The sequence below is a fragment of the Gossypium raimondii genome, chromosome 10 (assembly GCF_025698545.1).
Source record: "Gossypium raimondii isolate GPD5lz chromosome 10, ASM2569854v1, whole genome shotgun sequence".
In the NCBI taxonomy this organism is placed as follows: domain Eukaryota; kingdom Viridiplantae; phylum Streptophyta; class Magnoliopsida; order Malvales; family Malvaceae; genus Gossypium; species Gossypium raimondii.
Window position 1 is genome coordinate 19,512,595 of NC_068574.1, and position 17,943 is coordinate 19,530,537.

Here is a 17,943-nt window from a genome sequence, read left to right on the forward strand (position 1 = left end):
AATCATTTTAATTTCTTAAAAGAGTTGGATAAAATTCTTGCAAGATCAAATTATTGGAAGATTATGCCACTACACTAAAACAGGTCTTTAGTGGCGTTTTTTTAGGCCTTTAGCGGCGCTTTTTAACGCCACTAAAGGTATTTGCGGCTCTTCCAGAAGCGCCGCAAAAAAGGCCGCTAACAAAAACGTCGCAAACGTTTGCAGCGTTTACAAACAAAAACGCCGCTAAAGACCATGTTCTTTAGCGGCGCTTAGAAAAAAATGCCTCTAAAGACCATGTTCTTTAGCGGCGCTTAGAAAAAAACGCCGCTAAAGACCATGTTCTTTAGTGGCGCTTAGAAAAAAACGCCACTATTTTTGGGATTTTTTATATTAAATTTTTATTTTTCACCCTCCAGTAGCAACAAATCAAAAGGAACGATTTAAACCAACCAAAAGCAATAAATTTATATAATATTTCAAATTAAGCGAATAAAATAATATTAATATCAATAAATAAAAGTGAATTCATAGTATTTTTGCAAAATGTTAAATGTTAAAATGATAAAATATTTATGTCATACACTATGAAGGCGGAAGTTCTGATTGAAACATCTTCATCACAACTTTGAAGTTGTTGTTGGAGTTTGTCGTACTTTTGGCTGCTTTCTGCTTCTCTAGCTGCGACACGCTTCCCTCATTGCCGCCTCTGCTTTAAGTTGTAGTGGAGTTCTTCATATTTCCTTTGAACCTCAAGCTGTGGTCGCTTGCATCTCGACCATCTGGTCTTTCAACCTCTGAACTTGACTTGAGCTGACTCCCGAAGCCATGTATTGGAGGGGCTGGATCCAAAATATTAGGTTGGGCTAACAAAAGATCCTTGAAATCGAACCCGACCATACCTTTCGGGACCCAAAACTTCATAATAATCCGGTTATCAATGTCTTCAAGATGAACAGAACTATCACTAGAAGCAATCACTTGTACTCGCCTTTTTATCCTTTAGTTTTCCTAATAAATAAATAACATAGTTAGGAGCATAATATTATATATTAAAAACATATGCAACATAACAATAGTCGCATTACAAGCAATGAATTAAACCATTAGAAAATAAACACTAAAATAACTAAAATAAGTCAAATATTATTAAGTAAGCGTACCATTATTTCACCGACTTGAGTCATGGGAGATCCATCTTTCTTCCTATGTGTAATTTCAAAAGTTGAAGGTGTCCAACTTTTGACCGGACGACGTTCCTACAATATGGTAGTATAAATATTATTTAACAGAAAGTTATACATATTCGACAATATTAAAAAAATTAAAAATACCTCCGCCTCAGCTACACATGCAAAACTTCTCGACCTGGCTGTGTGGGTGAATTTTTGTTTCTGCCTATTGCTTTTTCTAACTTGTTCACGATCCTACGTTATGAAATTTTTAGTACGTAAATAGAAAATACTATAAACCAAAATAATTACAATAGTTTGGAAGTACGTCATACCTCGCCTTTCTTCGAATGCCAAAATCTAACCGCATCTTTCCATTGGTACCTCAACATACCCGGCGGGACATTTTGCAATTTCTCATCTAGGGTTGTTTTTGTTTTATAATAATTTTTCTTCAAAGTACTTTTATTGTCTCTCCATCTTTTTCCCAATGCCTTCTTTACGTAAGCATCCGAGACCTCTAAAGCAAACCTCGCCTACAAAAAACAAAAAACACAAGTTAATAAAGTAAATATAAATGAAACTATTTCCCAAGCATTACAGATGGCATTAACATTTTGTTATCTTAATATTATCGAGGGCTTGGTTTTTGTTGCTTTCGGGCATTTGATGCCATGACTCGTAGTTGATAGGTAACATATTCGGATTTCGTGCTAAAATGCCCATGTATCCTGCTAAAAGTCGAGCTTCTGATCCAACAGGCTGACCAAAACTGTTTCGTCCAACTTTGACACGCTCGACTGGATCTAACTCGTATAACTCTCTAAGTAGCGTACGTCCTCGACCTCTGCGCGTCCCACTATTTTCAGCTACAAATGGTATATTATAATATAAGAATTTGAAAAATAAATCAACTATAACAGAAACACGCATGTAAATTAAACATAAAATTACTTTGAACTTCTGTAGGATCCTCAGCTGTAATCGGAACATTCGAAGATCCAATTGCTGTCTGCTGTTCAGTACTATTTGTCTCTGTCGAGTTAGGATCATTCCTCGTAATGCTTCCCCTTAGAATTTTTCTTCTAGGCATTTTATCTGCAATATACATAAAATAGTTGACAACTTAATAACTAATTACAACAATATCAGCACATATAAAACAGTTCAAATATATAATAAGACCAAGATTTAAATTATAATATATTACATATAAATAAACAATCGTAAAATCTTCGTAAATATCTTCATCGGTATCCTGACGAACGCATTGAAATTGTACACTAGTACTAGGGATATTGTCATTTAAGTTTTGTTCTGGAAAGGGCAAAGTTTCTGATCTGTCGTCGATGTTATATCTACTTCCACTGCCCATGTCAAACAAGTCTCTAGGGATGTTACGGAGTACAACGTACCAACCCTCATCAGTTGGATCTTTTGAGTAAAAAACTTGTTTGACTTGAGATGAGAATACATACGGCTCATCTATCAGTTGTTGTCATGTGTGAATCAATCGGTCAAAATTCACCATTGTAAAACCAAATTGATCTTGCTTAATTCCACGAGCTGTATTAACATCGGCCCAATCACCTTGAAATAAGACAACTTTCCATTTGCCGTAGTAATCCAACTCAATTATGTCAGTAAGATGTCCGAAATATTCCACATTTCCCTCGACAGGATTATTGTCCCTAGTACTAGCATAACTTGTAATTGCAGAATTGACAACTATTCCACAATTTTGCGTTCTCCTCGACCTCTCGCGATATTTTGTATGAAATCTGAATCCGTTGATGAGGAACGCACTATATCTTTTAACCACTCGATTTGGACCTTGGGAGAGCCATTTAACTTCGTCGTTTACGTTCTTCCCACTCCAAACCTATTGAGCGGAAAGTGGCGAGTAATTAAAAATGTTATGAGAAAACATTATTATTTGTAGCGGAAGCTCCAAGCGCATACCGTTTGGCTTAACCATTCATAAAAGATTCGTAAACATCTTATTGATATCTCGATGTTGTGTTCTTCGGGAGCGCAAACGAGATCTCAATATTTGTTTGTACTCACTATGTTAAAAAAATGTTCACCTTGTTAGAAGATAAATAGTTATTAGTTTGATAAATATTTATCAAATTTGTAGAACTTACTTCTGTAAAGGTTCCAATGATTCGTGGTGAAACAGAACATATCGATGTGCTTGTACCCATGATAAATGATCTAATTCTGCAATTTCAACTTTGCCGATTGGTTCTCCAAAACTTTGGAACAAATAAGTATCGGCTAAGTTATGGTCCGTGAGTCCAGCATTCCTATTTGGTCTGTTTAACCTTGTTTCAACATCTTCCAAATATCTTGAGCAGAAGGTCATACATTCCTCTGCCAAGTAGCCTTCAGCAATCGATCCTTTTGGATATAAACATTGCGCGAAGAAGACTTTAATTTGGATAGGAACCTAAACACAATATACAACATTTCTTAATTATTGAAACTAAAGGCATAGAGGTGAATGAAGGAAAATTTTAAAAATTTTAATTAACACCTTTCTATGGGATACATCCATCGATAGAAAACGGGTCCGCCAAGAATTGCTTCGTTCGGGAGATGGATTATCAAGTGAACTATAATGGTGAAGAAGGAAGGTGGGAAGATTTTCTCCATGTTGCATAAAGTCAAAGCGGCTCGATCCTGTACCTTCTGAAGCTCTTGAACATCCAAAACTTTACCACAAATGGCTTTCATTATGTTGGATAGTTCAATTATACAAGACGTCACCTTCTTGGACATACAACATCGTAGAGCCACTGATAGTAAATCTTGCATCAAGATGTAATAGCCATGTGATTTTTTGCGAATATAATCTTCGATCTTTAACACTAACACATCAAGATATATTTGATGCATACACATCTGGAACCTTTATATCCTTCAACACTGTGCAGAACACTTCTTTTTCCGTCTTCGACATTGAAAAAATAGAAGGCGACAACCGATATTTCGCATTCGGAAGTGGATTAGGATGAAGATCAGGTCGGATTCCCATTTGGAGTAAATCAAGTCGACTCTGAAGATTGTCTTTTGATTTTCCGTCGACATTCAAAATTGTACCCACAATGTTCTCGCAAACATTTTTCTCAATGTGCATAACATCAAGATTGTGTCATAAAAGGTGATGCTCCCAATAAGGCAACTCAAAAAAATAATTCTTTTTTTCCACAAGTCCGCCTCATTAGGATCGTCCTCTTCATTAGAGTCATCATCAGCTTCATCATTTGATCTTCTATTTCTTTGCGTGTTTGGCGGTTGGTTCATCTTCCCATAAATGAAATTCATATCTTCCAACATGAACAAGATTTCAAAGCCACTGGTCTGCGAAGGAGCTTCTCTAAAATCTTCAGTACCATCAAATACAGAACTCTGAAATCTAAATCTATGATTTTTCGGTAACCACCGACGATGCCCCATGTAAGAGAACTTCTTCCCATTGTACAACCATTGCAAACATGTTTGTGCAGCACAACAAGGACACGCATAACGACCCTTGGTACTTCAACCGAATAAATTGGCATAAGCGGGAAAGTCATTAACGGTCCACATCAAAGCTGCACGTAAATTAAAGTTCTCATTTCTCAGCACATCGTATGTCTTGACACCAGCCCACAATGGTTTTAACTCTTCAATAAGTGGCTGTAAATAAATGTCGATATCATTCCCGGGCCCTTTCTCTCCAGGGATAATCATAGATAAGATAAGGGAAGATTGCTTCATGCAAATCCACGGAGGCAGATTGTAAGGAACAAGCACTACTGGCCAAGTACTGTACGCAGTGCTCATGATCTTGAAAGGATTAAATCCATCAGATGCTAGCCCAAGCCTCACACTCCTAGGATCGCTTGCAAAGCCTGAAAATTTATTGTCAAATGATTTCCAAGCTAAAGAATCTGCCGGATACCTTAATAATCCATCACCGGTTCGTCCATCATGGTGCCACGTCATAGACTCCGCAATCTTCGACGACATGAAAAGCCTTTGAAGCCTCGGTATTAGCGAAAAATACCGTAAAATCTTGACTGGCTTCTTTCTTGACTGTGCATCATTTTCATCGTCGTTCCCACCTTCTGCGTTTTTACTTATCCAACGAGAGTGGCCGCATACATGACAGCACTGTTGATTTCTCCGATCACCCCAATACAACATGCAGTCATTTGGGCAACTATGGATTTTGTTGTACCCAATGCCTAAATCTTTTATCAATTTCTTCATATCTTTGCATGACTGAGGGATTTTTTGCAAAAGGAAACATTTCTCTCAAGAACTCTAACAGCATTGTCAAAGAGTTTCCGGTCCACCCTCCCAAACATTTTAATTGAAAAAGACGAACACAGAAAGACATTTTTGAAAATTTTGATCCCTCATACAGTTCGTCGTTCATGTCATTAAGTAGCGCGTAGAACTTCGCCGCTTCTTCTCGGCTCTTCATGATGTACACTACTTCCCAGTTCGGTAAAAGCATTTCTCTCAATATTACAATCATCAGAAGCCACAAAGTCCACTGGGAACGACTGGACACCATGATTGTGCATATTAAATGCATCCCGCAACATACCTTCCATGTCATCCCCTCTATCAGACTGGTGGTAAGTAGTACTGTCATAAGATACATCCATCCTTGAAGAGGAAGTACTAGGCGGGCATTCTCCATGAAAAAGCCATTGTTTATAACCCCGAACAAACCCATCAACAATTAGATGCTCGTATACAACTTCACGATAATGCCAGTTTATGTTGACACACTTCTTACACGGGCAAAGAATCATGTTCTCCTGGCTTGCATATTGAAATGCAAAATTTAGAAAAGTCGTACTCCATTTCGATAACCGTAAACACCCTTGACAAATTCATCCAAGACCGGTCCATTTCTTATTTCTTGATGTCGATTTTCACGAAATTACAATGGTAAGTTGTTCAATGGTAACTACAAATGAGTTTTTGAAATATATATCATATGATATATATTTATGTATTAAGTCAATTATGTAAGTTATGTACGTGTATAAGTTATGTAAGTTATGTATTAAGTAAGCTATTTAAGTTGTGTATTATGTAAGTTATGTAAGTTATCAAAGTAATGTATGTTATGTAAGTTGTAAGTTATTATGTATTATGTAGGTTATGTAAGTTATGTAAGTTTTGTATTATTTAAGTTGTGTAAGTTATGTATGCTATGTAAGTAATGTGTATTATGTAAGTTTATATAAGTTATTATGTAACTAATGTATTATGTAAGTTTATTTGAGAATTTTATATAAGTCATGTATTATGTAAGTTAACATGTAAGTTATGTATTATGTAAGTTTAATAAGTATATGTGTGATAGTTATATAAGTTTATTGAATATTAATAAGTTATGTAAGTTCTTGTAAATACAAAATTTGATTATGTAAGTAAATATTAATAGTTAGTCACTTTTATGTATCTTATTTATAATAAATATTGAAATTATAATATATTTTAACAAGTTATGTAAGTAATGTAATATATACTTAAATTTTAGTAAGTAATATATATTTTAGTAATGTATTTAAAATTTAAACAAATTTTAGTAAGTAATGTATTTAAGTAATATATTCAAGTAAATTTTAGTAAAAATATGTTTTAGTAAGTAATGTAAGTCATGTAAAATATACTTAAAATATATATTTAAGTAATGTAAGATATAAATTTTAAAAATTATTACTTAAGAATATATATATTATTAATAAGTTAAATTAAATTGTAAAATATATTTAAAAATATAATAAATATTGAAATTATAATATATTTTAACAAGTTATGTAAGTAATGTAATATATACTTAAATTTTAGTAAGTAATATATATTTAAGTAATGTATTTAAAATTTAAACAAATTTTAGTAAGTAATGTATTTAAGTAAATTATTTAAGTAATATATTCAAGTAATATATTAAAGTAAATTTTAGTAAAAATATGTTTTAGTAAGTAATATGTAAGTCATGTAGAATATACTTAAAATATATATTTAAGTAATGTAAGATATCAATTTTAAAAATTATTACTTAACAATATATATATTATCAATAAGTTAAATTAAATTGTAAAATATATTTAAAAATATAATAAATATTGAAATTATATATTAACTTTAAAATATATATATATTAATAAGTTATTTATATTAAACATGCAATCAAGTAATAATTTTTGAGAATTCATTATATAATGAATTTATTAAACATTCAATCAATTAACTAACCAAAATTGATAATTCATTGACATTCATTATATAATGAATTTATTAAACATTCAATCAATTAACTAACCAAAATTGAAAATTCATTGACATTCAATCAATTAATCGATCAATTTATTGAATCATCATAGATTATTAAACATTTATTAATTGAAATAAAATTGTAAATCGATAAAATTGCAAATCGATAATTATAAATATAGTATAATTATGAATATATATTCGAATAATTATGAAATTATATAAAATTATATAAAATTATTTAAAATTTACCCATAACAACTAACAACTATACATGAGAAAAATCAAGGCTATATTAACATCAGAAAACAAATTTTGCATCCTTATCAACAATGCCATTTGCAGGATACCTGAACAATTTTGAATTCATGCCTAGTGCTGAAATGATTTATGGGAATGGCATGAAAGAAATATGAAAGTAAATATTGACTTCGATATAAAACATACAACCACTTCATCTAAAATTGGAATGCATGCAAAATAAATTTAAAATAGGAGTAAATACTGCAAAAAAAAAGAGGAAAACATATGTAAATTACACTCAAATAAACAGGAAAAAAATAAAACACTTTAACTCTAAATCCATTATTGCAAAATAACAGTTAGGCACCTATAGCAATTGAATTCGGATTTCAGTTTGGTTATAACAAGTTACAACAAAATCAAACCAAATCAGAAATGATAAAAGGAAGCCTATATATATTCATTATAATCAAACAAAAGAATGGTTTTTCTTTAACAAAAAAGTTTCCCATTGAAAAGTTTTTAAAACAACTTCATTAGATATAACAAATGCCAATAACTTTTCCACGCCATAACTCTTTAAGTAGCAGACTAAAGGCATTTCACATAAAAGAAACACGTCGTACCCTAAACGCACTATCGAACTAATCAAAAGTATCGACTAATTCACTCATAAAGGACCGATTTTTGAGCATCAAGGAGTCCAATAAAAGTAACCATATCAGAACTAAGGACCCAAAGCCAGTAATTTTAAATGATGAAATTAATACCGAGAGCTTTATACCTTGGAAAGGGTATTGCCCAAAACTGAAGATGGAATCCGAAATTACTAATTGCGGCGTCTTCTCCTCGGTTTCAGCCTTGGAGCTTTTGGGGAAGTTGGAAGATTGAAAGCGTGGGTTGCTACGAGGAAGGAGTCAAAACAACAGAAATGAAGAAGCAACAGAGAGACATTAACGCATGAAGAAAAAGAACCAAGAACGAAGTACTCGAACTTACCGATGGTTGCGGCGCCGGAAACGGACGGATGGAGTGATGCAGCACAGGAGACGGCAGAGTAGCAGGTGGTCGGGTTTGGGGGGCTGTTAGGGATTAGGGGAAATTTTAGGGATTTGGGGGAGAATGAGTATTTGGGGGATAAGTGATGGAGAAATATCGGGTGTAATATTTGGTCAGACTGATGGAAAAAATACGACGCCGTTCTCATCTAAAAAAATATCCATTTGCGGCGTTTACATCAAAGTGCCACTAAATTTAACTGAAACGCGGTCGTTTCATCAACAAACAGCTGAAACATGTGGCGTTTCCCAATAAACGCCACTAATAATATAGATAAACGACATCGTATCAAACATTGAAAAACATTTTTGTAGCGTTTTAAGCAAAGCGCCACAAAATATAGGTCAAAAATTTGCGGCGTTTTAAACTAAGCGCCACTAACTATAACTCAAAACGCGGTCGCTTCATCAACACTTACCTCAAACCCGTGGCGTTTTCGATAAAACGCCACTAATAACATTTACAAAACGGCAACGTTTCAACAAATGTTTGAACAATTTTGCGGCGTTTCAAGTAAAGCGCCACTAACTATAACTCAAAACCAAGCCGTTTCCCCAACAGTTTACCCAATGTTGTGGTGTTTCCGAAAAACGCCACTAATACAATAGACAAAAACGACAACATTTCAATAAACATAATTAAAATTTTGTGGCGTTTTATGGAAAGCGCCACAAATAGCAACGTAAAACGGCGCAATTTCATTAACTCCTAATCCAACTTGGCGGCGTTTTTTAAAGCGCCGCGAATACAGATGAACAAAACGGCGCCGTTCCCCTTCCCAGTGACAGGAAACGACGCAGTTTTACTTAACGTTAAATACTCTTTCCGGCGTTTTGAGATAAACGCCTCTAACGGCTTTCATTGCAAAAAAAATTTAAAATTTCTACAAAATTTAAAAATATTTATAATTTATTTTAAATTATATATACGCTAAGAATAGAATACAAATATACTAGCACGTGAGTTGTCAAAATAGTGTCATCCAAGATTGAAGTTAAATTGATCCAAAATTAAAACCAGAGTTATAAAATGGAAAAATTAATAATAAAAAAATGAGAGAGTAATACATTTAAAAAAAATAAATTCGCGTTTTAAACCTGCTTAAATTATAATTTGTAAACCTTAAACCTCAAAAACCAAACCCCAAACCCCAAACCCTAAACCCTAAACCCCAAAACACCGAACAGTAAAAGTCAAAACCAAAAGCCCCAAACCGTAATTTTCCTAAACCATATTTTAGGGTAATTGTGTGGCCAATGTTACTGTACAAAACATATATTTGATATTCATATATTAAATTGCATGAATCTTTAGTAAAATCTAAATGTTCTTCAATTTTTAAACAGTATCCTTAAACCCTAAACACAAACTCTAACACATAAACTATTAACCCAAATTAATAAACATTAAACTGTAATCCCTAAAACTCTAAACCATGGACATTAAATCATATATTCTATAACGTAAACCCTTAAATAAAATAAAAATTTTGCAGCGCCATTAAAGTTCCCAATAGGCCTAACCTGACCCCGAATTTTTAAACCCTAAATCACTAACTCTTATCTTCTAACCCTTAAACCACTAACCCCAACCCTAACTTGTACTAACCTTAAACCTTATTTAATACATAAATTAAAAAATATTAATTAATCAAAACCCTAAATCCTAACCCGAATCCCTAACCCCTAACCCTTAAACCATATTTTATAAAAATTAAAACACACTAATTAATCTAAACCCTAAAGCCTAACCTGACACTGAATCCATAAACCTTAAATCCCTAACTCTTAATCTATAAATCCTAAATTACAACCCTTAAATTAACCAGAATCCATAATTCCATAATCTATATAAACGTTAAAATTGTAACTCTTAAACCGACCTTAAATCCTAAATTAACCGTATACCCTAAACCGCATATATATTAAACCCTAAACTATAATGATAAATAATTAAATATTTTAAAATTAATACTATCGTATCTTTTATAATTATATATGAAATTATTTAATATATAAATTACAAATCAATCAGTCATGTACCTAAAATTTTTAAAATTATTTTAAATAATACTATTTCAATTTTTCCATTTTAACAAATATTCAATTAAAATAAATTGAATTTTAATTAATATAAATAAACAAATTAAATATAAAAAACTTATAAAATGATTTTGTGGCGCTTTAAGGAAAAACGCCGCTAAAGCACTAAAAAGTTCCGAAACGATGACGTCTGGCTTAGGTTTTTTGTGGCGTTTCGGTAAAAGCGCCGCTAATACTATGCTTCAGCGGCGTTTTCCCATGTGCGCCACTAATTTCGGTATACATCATGAACTAAATGCTGTGTTTTGGTTAAGATACTTTGCGGCGCGTTCCACAAACGCCGCTAATACTTTAGCGGCGTTTTTCATCAAGCGCCACTAATTCTAATACACCTTAAGACCAAACTTTGCGTTTTGGTTAAGATATTTTGAGGCGCTTACCACCAAACGCTGCTATAACTATCCTTTACTGGCGTTTTCCTTAAACGCCACTAATTATATTATACATCAAGACCAACACGCTGCGTTTTGATTAAGATGTCTTGCGGCGTTTAACGCTCGGCACCGCTAATACTATACATTAGCGGCGTTTTCTTTATAAGCGCCACTAATTGCAATATACATCAAGACCAAACTCTGCATTTTGGTTAACATCTTTTGCGGCGCTTCCTCTAAGCGCCGCTAATACTATACATTACTGGCGTTTGTTCGTAAGCGCCACTAATGCCAAATACATCAAGACCAGAACGCTGCGTGTTGGTCTTGAGATTTTGCGGCGCTGTGTGGTAAACGCCGCTAATGATGTTCTTTAGCGGCGTTTTATAAGAATCACCGCTAATGCTAGATCTTTAGTGGTGTTTTATTCTTTGCGCCGCTAATGCTTGGTTTTTAGCGGCGTTTGTTATCAAAACGCCACAAAATATGCCACTAAAAGCCTGTTCTGGTGTAGTGTGCTATTTCATCCACCTTCAATGTCTTGTACTTATCTTCTTATCATGGTGGTCATCCAAAGGATGAGGATCAATTCTCCCTATAACTAGAGGGGAATGATAGAGCATTTGATAAGTTGTTAACAATTACAATTGAAAAGTGAAAAAGTTTTGTTGATAGCTCCAATTCAATTCCATGTTCCAACATAGATTGGAATAAGTCAGATTAACAAATAGATTATAAGAGAAGAGTAAAGTAAGGAGAGCAATCAACACACAATATTTGTTAATGTAGTTCGGATTCACCAATCCTGCTCTATGGAACATTGCTCAGTAAATGATTTTATTTAATAATTGATCCAAAACACTTATTGACTAAAGCTCAATCTACCCTTACAACAATGGTAATTGCAGTCCTAACAATGAACCCAATTATTACAATCTTTCACCCAATATCCTCACTTACAATCAAAGTTTACTCTCCAAAAAATTGCCTAAAAAAAGAGTGAAAAATTACAAATAAAAAAAATAACAACTACTCGAATGAAAGCTCTCACCAAAGCACTCAAGGTGCACCCTGACATGTGCAGCAAAGTAGCCTATTTATAGGTGAAAAATTGACATCTTCTCCAAGTAACATGAAGAGATAAATCTTTATTTTAATTTAAAGAAATTACCCATATAATCTTCATTTTGAATTTCGAACTCGAAGCCTTTATTACCAAGCAAATTCAAAAAAGCTTAACCACCAAGTGAAGACCAAGTCAAAGGATAAGAATAAGGATAAAGTTTGTTTGAAAATCCAATTCTAGCAATATTAAACTTAATCCAAGCAAAAATAAAAGGTAATTTGTTGGTAGGAAGCCAACCAAAATTATTCAAGTAAAAAATAGCAACAAACTCACTGCACTTTAACTATTCTAACTTGTCCCAAACGCAATTTGAACAAGGAATGAAACATTAGCATTCGAGACAGTTTAAGTCCCAACATAAAGAATTAGAGCTAAGTATATTTTGGATTTTAAAAGTGTAATGGGCATGAAGATCCAAATTTGGGGTGGAGGATGGAAATGCTTTTGTAGGAAAATTAAATGTTGGTAAAGAATCGAAGGTACAAAAATCCAGAATTCATACATCAACTTGAACTTAAAAACTTTGTAGTGATTCACATGTTCAAAATTTATGAATTGTATGTAGATGGAAATATCTAGAACTCTATTTTCTAATGCATCAAAGGATGTGTATTTTGGAGTTTTTTACAAAGAATTATGATTATTTTAACAAAAATTGTTCAAAGGATAAATCTAGACAAGCTAATAAATGCACTCTTTTATTCAATGCTTTGTTTATGTGCTGAGAATTTATGCAAATTTATTTCATGGGGTTCAATGTATTAGGAATTAATGTATGGAATCAATACATGTATGAGATTTAGAGTACCAGGATTGAATGTATTGGGAACTAGAGCACGTATTTAATGTTTGAAACTTCTTATGCTTAGGGATAACCCAGGTTAGTTCATATAAAGGCTAGCATTATTAATGTGAAGAATAAATGAGAATTTGAATCAAAATTTGCTTGAAGTTATTTTCTTTTATTATTATTATTTTTTTGTCTTTGGTGGATTCCAACAATAATCAAACACCTTCAATGTTTACCTTTTATGTGAGAAAAGTGGTGATGTTCTATATCTCTTAACTTTTAAATGCATATATTAGTATTAACTTTATCACTCTAAAAGAAATGAATATGAAAAATTCTCTGAGTGGTGAAAAGGCTTCCGAGTCCCGTTTGCCTGATGATTGGGATATGAAAAAAGTCTGGTTCAAAGGGGTTGAGGGTGTTGCTGGTGATGATATGATTGTGGAATCAGATTTGAGGCCGAAGGTGTTTTGAAAATAGATGTTGATTGAGGAAGGGGTTGCTGATTAGTGGGAGGAGAATAGAAGTGATGGGAGTGGTAGTGCTAATGAGATAGATCTTATGGAAGGAGATGTCAAAAAGTCGATCATAAATGGAATCCTGACTATAGAGTTTTCTAACCGAATTCAGTAGATCTTCTTTAAGGAAATGGAGACAATAGTAGTGTTGAAGCTGTTAGGGCGAAACATTGGATACGCTACCCGTCATAATTGAATTAGTAACTTGTGGAGACCGTCAAAATCATTTCATGGATATCGAGAATGGGCATTTTCTAGCAAAGTTCCTTTGTAGTGAGGATTTCAACAAGGTTATTTCACAAGGTCCACAGATTATTTATGGTCAATACCTTTAGTATTCAGCTATGGACCAAAATTTTTAATCCCAATAAACATTACACGAGTGTGATTTTTGCATGGATTACATTTCCAGGACTTTCAGGATTTATATACAAAATGAGCATTTTGGAAGCGGTTGGGGAGTTAGTAGGCAAAGTGGCAAAACTAGACCTTAATACGGATAGCAAGACCAGAGGTCATTTTGCTAGAATGGTCGTCTTTATGGACCTCGACAGGCCGCTAGTATATTAAGTTTTGGTGAATTGAGAGTTACAACTGGTGGAGTATGAAACTTTGCCTACAATTTGTTTCTCTTATGAAAAATATGACCATACGAAGGAGATGTGCTTTTTATTGGTGATGACAACAAACAGTGAGAAGGTACAAGAAAATGGGGAATCAAAGTCATCTAAATCGACTAACAGTGGAGAGGGGTTGACGTACGGCCTGTGGGTGGTGGTTGAGCGCAAATCTTGACGGGGCCAAAAAGATTTGCGAAATCATAGGGAAGGAGGTTCAAGAAAAGCAAGTTTAGGGTTAAGATTTAAAGTATTAAATGATTTTAAAAATTGGATGAAGGTGTCCAGTCTATGAAGCTGTTGCAAAATTAAAGGGACATTCTAATTCCAAATTGAGGAGTTTAGGGAAAGAATCTTCAGGATTTAAAGAAAAAGATATTGGGGGTTTGGTGTAGACCTGTCCATGGGCCGGGCTGGACCGGGTTTGGGCCGGGCCCACAAAAAATTTTCAGCCGTTTACTAGATCCGGGCCCGACCCGGCCCGAAATATGGGCCTGAGATTTTGCCCAGGCCCGGTCCGAAGAAAAAATATGGGGCCTGGCCCGGCCCGTTTTTAATTAAAATTAAAATTATTTTTTTAATAAAATTAAAACTAATTGTTATTAAAATTAATTGTTAGTAAAATTATCAAATTATTAATTGTTAATTGTATTAATTGTTGTAATAAAATCTAACATTTGATTAGTAAATTTATCAAATTATTAATTGTATTAATTGTATTAATTGTTGTAATAAAATCTAACATTTGATTAGTAAATTTATCAAATTATTAATTGTATTAATTGTTGTAACAAAATCTAACATTTGATTAGTAAAACAAACTTGATGTTTTATTATTATTATTTTGTAACACTAGTCAAGGAAATGAAAGTAAATAAACTTAAAATAAAAACTATTATATTTTAAAAATAAAAATATATATTTAATATTTTTGGGTTTGACTGGCCGGGCAAAAAAATCTTGCCTGAGGTCTGCCCATTTTTAAACGGAGTAAAATTTTGCCCAAGCCCATATTTCGGGCCTATATTTTTACCCAAACCCTCCCATATTTCGGGCGGGCCGTCGGGCCGAGCCGGGCCACCCAGCCCATGGACAGGTCTAGTTTGGTGGAGTCTAATGGGAGTTTGGGCCACAACTTTTTTGCTAAGGATTATAGTCCTGTTGGGAATGGTGGTGAAAGAAAGAAATATGTGGGCTAGTTTATGAGTGGGGGTAGGTTTGGTTTAGTTAATCTTAACGCAAGCCGATCCACTAAGGTGGTTATTGGTTCTTAGGTGGGCCTGCAAGTGGAAATGGACAACTCAACGAGGGAGGCACGAACCTGGGCTGCAGGTCGAATAATGCTTAAAATACTGTTATGCAATCTGCCGCACGAGATAATTGCCCAGGTGCACTTTAAACATCCCAAGAATCTGTCCTGATAGTTTTAGACAAAAACAAGTAGTTGGGTAATTGTTTCAAGGATACTTTCGATTTTTCTTCTTTTACAGATGGGTCTCCTATGACTACTACACATATTAATCCTACCTATGAAGAATCGAAGGAGACGATGGTGGTCTTAAATAGAACGATTCTTGATCCAAGGAGGCATTTAGTAGTCGTCTTTAAGGAAAATACTAATCCTAATGAAAATAAAGGCTCGGGTGCGGGTGGTACCTCTAGTTCTAGAAAAGGAGTTTTTAGTTCTAAGGTTTAAATTTTAGGTGATAAAAGCAGTTCGAGTCGTATTGGCAGAAGGCTCAACTGTACCATTCGTAACCATGGAGATAGATTCAAATTAGTTGGTTCTGCCCGTGTTCTTTTGTCATACTTTATGAATTCTATGGTTATGTTGATTTCCATTAAACTGGACACGGATATTGGTAATGGTCTAATGGTTTCAGAAGGAATGCAGAAACCAGAGTTTAGAAGCTTGATGTAGTAAGGTTGGTTCTTTTCCTTTTTTATTTTTTCTATGGATTTGACTGTATTTTCTTGGAATTATCAAGGATGTGCTAGTTTGAAATTTCCCTGCATTTTTCGTGAATACAATAGAGAGCATAAGCCAGGCATAGTTAGTTTTTTAGAGACAAAGGTAAGTTGATCCAAAACAGATAAGATTATTGCTAGATTGGGTTTTCAATTTTCTCATCGGGTGGAAGCTATTGGATTTTCTAGAGGCATTTGGGTAGGTTGGAAGGATTTTATTTCTATTGAGATTTTTCGAAGTCATTCTCAATTCATTTGTATTCGAGTTATTAAGGGGAGCAATTCTAAGCATGTTTATATTGTTTTTGTTTATGGAAACCCTAATAGGCAGAAGATGAGGGTGTTAAGGCAAGGTATTAAGTTTGTTATCCCGACTGGTAATACTTATTGGGTTGCTATTGGTGATTTCAATACGTTACTACCTCTTAGTGATAAGAAAGGTGATCATACTATTGGGAAGGGTCGTCCGCTTTTTAATGATTTTTAGAGGTGTCCAAGTTGCAGGATTGGGGTTTCAGAAGGCTTGCTTTCACGTGGCAACAGGGTGTACTTCTTGAAAGACTAGATAGGGCAATTGGCAATGACGCTTAGATGAGAGCTTTTCCAAATTATGTTGTGACCCATCTTTCGAGGATTAAGTCGGATCATAGGTCGTTGCTTCTTTCTCTTAAGCCGAATGTTAATAATTCGAAGGGACTCCCCTTTATATTTGTGGCAGGTTGGGTAAGGCATCCTAGCTTCTCGACTTTTGTTAAGAAAAATTGGTGTTTTCAGTGTAACATGGTTGATTCCTTAAATTATGTTACATGTAACATTAAAAACTGAAATAATTCAGTTTATGGTCGTATAGGGATCCGTAAAAGGAAGTTGATGCAGAAATTGGCAGGTATCCAAAGAGCCTTAGAAGATTCTAATTCTGCTTATTTAAGTCTGATAGAATTACAATTTAGAGAGGAATGGGAAGAGTTGCTTCACCACGAAGAGCTGTTTTGGAAGCAAAAAATGAAATGTGACTGGCTACATTTTGGGGATCGAATACTAAGTTTTTTCATTCTTTTACAATTCAGAGAATGAAGGACAACAAAATTTCAGCCTTAAAGAATGATAATAGGGACTAGCTGTATGAGGATGAAGATCTCCAAACTGAGGTAGTTAAGTTCTTCTAAAAGGTGTATGGTTTAGGGTTTAGGGTTTAGGAAAAGAACAAGTTCTTTTCCAAAGAGGTAGACGAAACTTTGACAACGTATCTTTGTAATTTGTTTGGCTTTAGCAAAGTCCATAACCTTGGTACTTACTTGGGAGTTCTACTATTCCATGAAAGGGTTACTATCAGCTCTTTGATATTTGTGGTGGAAAATGTTAAATCTCAGTTACAAAGATGGGATACGAGATAATTGTCTTTAGCTGGAAGTGCCACTTTAGCATAGTTGGTTCTTCTCTCTATTCCCAGCTATTTTATGTAGTCAATGATGATCTTGCAAGAAATATGTGATGAAATTGAAAGTATTATTAGACAGTTTATATGGGGATCGATTGGAGGCAGCAAAAAGCTGGCTGTTATTAGCTAGAACTCATTATGTCAGCCAAAAGCTTATGGAGGTCTTGGGATTTTGAATCTAAAGGATCATAACACATCTTTCCTATTGAAGTTGGGTTTTAACATTTTAACAAATTCAGAGACTTTGTGGGTCAGGGTCCTAATATTGA